This window comes from Oncorhynchus nerka, linkage group LG23 (genome assembly GCF_034236695.1).
Source record: "Oncorhynchus nerka isolate Pitt River linkage group LG23, Oner_Uvic_2.0, whole genome shotgun sequence".
Lineage (NCBI taxonomy): Eukaryota > Metazoa > Chordata > Actinopteri > Salmoniformes > Salmonidae > Oncorhynchus > Oncorhynchus nerka.
The window spans coordinates 60,590,092-60,595,510 of NC_088418.1; positions in this window are offsets into that span (position 1 = coordinate 60,590,092).

Sequence of the window (5,419 nt, forward strand, 5' to 3'; positions counted from 1 at the left end):
GCTCGAAGTCAGGAAGGAGGTAGTGAGTTTAATAATAACAAGAGAGCACCTGGACATGAACACACAAACAACACTGCCTGAAGAGTGATGCTAGGGAGTGCTAGATAAAGGGGGAATAATCAGAGTAGTGATGAAGTCCAGATGTGCCTCATGATGGGTTGCCAGGACCGGTGGTTAGTAAACCGGTGACATTGAGCGCCGGAGGGGGATAGTAGCCCCCCACCCCCCCAGCCCCTAACCGTGGCTCCAGCCGCAAGACGACGCTGGCCAGGACCACGGCCCCGAGGGTGAGGACGGCGAAGGTGGAAGGTGGAAGGCAAAGGTGGAAATCTCAGATGATTTTGGGATATACAGTATATCACAAAAGTGAGTACACCCCTCACATTTTTGTAAATATTTGAGTATCTATTTTCATGTGACAACACTAAAGAAATGACACTTTGCTCCAATGTAAAGTAGTGAGTACTCACTTTTGTGATATACTGTAGAATGTAGTCCACCAGAACCCAACACCGCTGCTCTGGACCGTACCCCTCCAAGTCCACCAGTTACAGGAACCAGCCCCACAGCATTGGGAGTCCAGGAGGGATCTGACAGCATAGACGGGGCATCGTGGGGGACGGCTTCAGCCAGTGGACCAGGAACCACCGGCCTGAGGACGGAAATAAACATGAAAAGTGGGTGAGATCCGTAGTTGGTGGGGAGCTGTAATCTATGTTACCTAGCTGGGCCCCCACAAACTGGGAGAAGCAGGGTAGGCAGAGTTGGACGTTTCTGGAAGAGAGCCAGACGAGATCACCAGGGTGGAACACAGGGGCCTCATTGCGGTGGCGATCCACCTGCTCCTACTGGCAGCAGACAGCGTACTGGAGCCTCACCTGGGCATTGTTCCAATCCTCTTCTGCACGCCTGAACCACTCATCCACCGCAGGAGATTCAGTCTGGCTCAGGGTCCAGGGAGCAAGGGCTGGCTGAAAACCCAAAACACACTAGAAGGGAGTTAGCCCGGTGGAGGAGTGATTGAATTAATTTTGAGCGTACTCCGCCCAGGGAAGGAATCGGGCCCACTCCCCCTGCCGGTCCTGGCCCACTCCCCCTGCAGGAACCTCCGCAGATCCTGGACCATCCTCTCCACCTGCCCGTTAGACTGAGGCTGGTACCCAGAAGTGAGGCTGACCGTGACCCCCAGCTTCCCCATGAAGGTTTTCCATACCCGTGAGGGGATTTGCATGCCACGGTCGGAGACAATGTCTTCCTGCTGGAACAGTGCCTCAGCAACCTGGAGAGTGGTAGGAAGACCAGAGAGAGGAATAAAATGGCAGGAATTAGAGAATCTGTCCACTACAACCATAATAGTGTTGAACCCATCAGACAGAGGGAGATCAGTCATGAACTCTATGGACTAATGGGACAAAGGCCGTTGAGGCATGGGAAGGGGAAGGAGTTTTTGTTTCAGCACATATAGAGCGTGAATTGAAACAGCAGGCGACGTCATGTGCCAAGGTGGGCCATGTGCCAAGGTGGGCCACTAGTACTTTGCAGAGATGGATGAAATAGTGTGGGTAGTACTTGGGTGTCCAGCCATGAGGGATGCTCCCAGGTCAACAGCCAATCCCTCACCTCTGTGGGGACGTAGATGTATTCAGGAGGGCAGGTAGCAGGCGTGGGTTCCCTCTCCAGAGCCTGGCGGATGTCCATATTTAAACTCAACAAAAAAAGAAATGTCTTCTCACTGTCAATTGAGTTTATTTTCAGCAAACTTAACATGTGTAAATATTTGTTTGAACATAACAAAATTCAACAACTGAGACATAAACTGAACAAGTTCCACAGACATGTGACTAACAGAAATGTGTCCCTGAAGAAAGGGGGGTCAAAATCAAAAGTAACAGTCAGTATATGGTGTGGCCACCAGCTGCATTCAGTACATCTCTTCCTCAAAGACTGCACCAGATTTGCCAGTTCTTGCTGTGAGATGTTACCCCACTCATCCACCAAGGCACCTGCAAGTACTTGGACATTTCTGGGGGGAATGGCTCTAGCCCTCACCTTCCGATCCAATAGGTCCCAGACGTGCTAAATGGGATTGAGATCCGGCCTCTTTGCAGGCCATGGCAGAACACTGACATTCCTGTCTTGCAGGAAATCACGCACAGAACGAGCAGTATGGCTGGTGGTATTGTCATGCTGGAGGGCCATGTCAGGATGAGCCTGCAGGAAGGGTACCACATGAGGGAGGGGGATGTCTTCCCTGTAATGCACAGCGTTGAGATTGCCTGCAATGACAACAAGCTCAGTCCGATGATGCTGTGACACACCGCCCCAGAATATGACAGACCCTCCACCTCCAAATCGGTCCCGCTCCAGAGTACAGGCCTCGGTGTAACGCTCATTCCATCGTCGATAAATCTGACCATTACCCCTGGTGAGACAAAACTGTGACTCGTCAGTGAAGATCAATTTTTGCTAGTCCTGTCTGATCCAGCTACGTTGTTGCCGGGGATGTCTGGTGAGAACCTGCCTTACAACAGGCCTACAAGCCCTCAGTCCAGCCTCTCTCAGCCTATTGTGGACAGTCTGAGCACTGATGGAGGGATTGTGTGTTCCTGGTATAACTCGGGCAGTTGTTGTTGCTATCCTGTACCTGTCCCGCAGGTGTGATATTCGGATGTACCGATCCTGTGCAGGTGTTGTTACATGTGGTCTGCCACTGTGAGGATGATCAGCTGTCCGTCCTGTCTCCCTGTAGCGTTGTCTTAGGCGTCTCACAGTACAGACATTGACATTTATTGCCCTGGCCACATCTGCAGGCCTCATGCCTCCTTGCATCATGCCTAAGGCATGTTTACTTAGATGAGCAGGGACCCTGTCCACTTAACAACCGTTCCACAGGTGCATGTTCATTAATTGTAAACCCTTCACAATGAAGATCTGGGAAGTTATTTGGATTTTTTCAAATGATCTTTGAAAGACAGGGTCCTGAAAAAGGGACGTTTCTTTATTGGCTGAATTTACGTTCCAAAACACGGGAACAACGATATGGGAGGACGGAATGGTGGACTGGAGGGCACTCACAGGACTCTCAACCGACGTGGAACTACAAGATAAGGAAAAGCAGGTCTTCCAATATTCAGGTGCCCATGCGGTGATTTTCATCCTCAACCTGGAGATGGTGGAGTCATGACGTTGAAGCCACGGGAGGCCGAGGATGACTTTGTGTACGGAAGCCATGGTGATAAGGAAGGCAAGGCTTTCTTGGTGCAAGGGTCCCACCATGAAGGTGAGTGGTGATGTGCGTGATAGTGCCTGATCCCAATGGCCGTTTATCCAAGGCTTGAACAGGAAAAGGAGAGGAGAGCGGGTATGCTGTGATGTTCAGGGAGGAGACGAGGGCCTGGTCAATAAAATCCCCATGGCACCGGAGTCCACTAAAGCCATGGAGACAACACTTGAGGGACAGCCACCCAGTGAAAAGGAAACCAGGAAGGGTATTGAGGAAAACGATGATGAAGCAATACTCACGCCTACCCTGGGAGACAGAGGTTACGGGGCTGTCCCTCTGACCCAGTGGACTTCGGGTTAGGATGCACAGGACACCGCTGGAGCCGGTACCCTTCCTGGCTGCAATAGGGACACAGCCCCAGCTGTCTCTGCGATGTTGCTCTGCCACGGATAGGTGTGCGACCCCTATCTCCAAAGGTTCAGGCTCTGCCTAAGGACGGCCAAAAGAGGAGGGTGAGGAGAAAGGAGGGCATCGGCGCTCCAAAAGTAGGTTGTCCAGGCGGATAGCCATCGCGATGAGCGCATCCAGGGAAAGGTTATCGTTAAGCGCCAGCTCATTCCATCTGCTGGAGGCTGCCACTGACCGGAAGGCGAGGTGGTCTGGGTTCCTGTAGTAACCAAAAAAAGTCTTTATATTTTATATTTGCGATTCTTCAAAGTAGCCACACTTTGCCTTGATGACAGCTTTACACACACTTGGCATTCTCTCAACCAGCTTCATGAGGTAGTCACCTGGAATGCATTTCAATGACAATATATGGGTATACAGAAGATAACTATTTGTTAAAAGACCAAGTCCATACTATGGCAAGAACAGCTCAAAGAAACAAAGAGAAACAACAGTCCATCATTACTTTAAACATGAAGGTATGTCAATACGGACAGTTTCAAGAACTTTTAAATTTTCTTCAAGTGCAGTCGCTAAGACAATCAAGTTCTATGATGAAACTGGCTCTCATGAGTACTGCCACAGGAAAGGAAGACCCAGAGTTACCTCTGCAGCAGAGGACAAGTTCTTTAGAGTTACCAGTCTCAGAAATTGCATCCCAAATAAATGCTTCACAGAGTTCAAGTAACAGACGCATCTCAACATCAACTGTTCAGAGAAGACTGCGTGAATCAGGCCTTCATGGTTGAAATGTTGCAAAGAAACCGTTACTAAAGGACACCAATAAGAAGAGACTTGTTTGGATCAAGAAACACGAGCAATGGTCATTAGACCGGTGGAAATCTGTCCTTTGGTCCAAATTTGAGATTTTTGGTTCCAACTGACAGATGAACGGATGATCTCCGCATGTGTGATTTCCACCGTGAAGCATGGAGGAGGAGGTGTGATGGTGTGGGGGTGCTATGCTGGTGATACAGTTTGTGATTGATTTAGAATTCAAGGAACACTTAACCAGCATGGCTACCACAGCATTCTGCAGCGATACGGCTTCCCATATGGTTTGCGCTTAGTGGGACTATATATTTGATTTTCAACACAACAATGACCCAACAGACCTACAGGCTTTGTACGGTCTATTTGACCAAGAAGGAGAGTGATGGATTGCTGTATCAGACCACCTGGCCTCCATAATCACTCAACCTCAACACAATTGAGATGGTTTGGGATGAGTTGGAGAGAAGAGTGAAGGAAAAGCAGTCAAGAAGTGCTCATTATATGTGTGAACTCCTTCAAGACTGTTGGAAAAGCATTCCAGGTACAGCTGGTTGAGAAAATGCCAAGAATCTGGGTTTAAGTGTGCAAAGCTGTCAACAAGGCAAAGGGTGGCTACTTTGAACAATCTCAAATATAAAATGCATTTTGATTTGTTTAACACTTCTTTAGTTACTACGTTGTTCCATATGTGTTATTTCGTAGTTTTTATGTCTTCACTATTATTCTACAATGTATTAAAAAAAAAAAATAAAGAAAGTAGGTGTCCAAACCTTTGACTGTATGTAACAGATCTTGCCATGTTAAAAATGCAGTGTAATGAAACTGTGGCTGTAGACAATATGAAACGGTGGCAATGTTTCTAAAATGTAACTGATTTTATACTCAAATGAAATCTAAATGCATGTGTGTAATGGATTTCCCTCAAATAAAATATGATAAACATGCTTCACTTATGAAAGTTATTTACTTCAACCC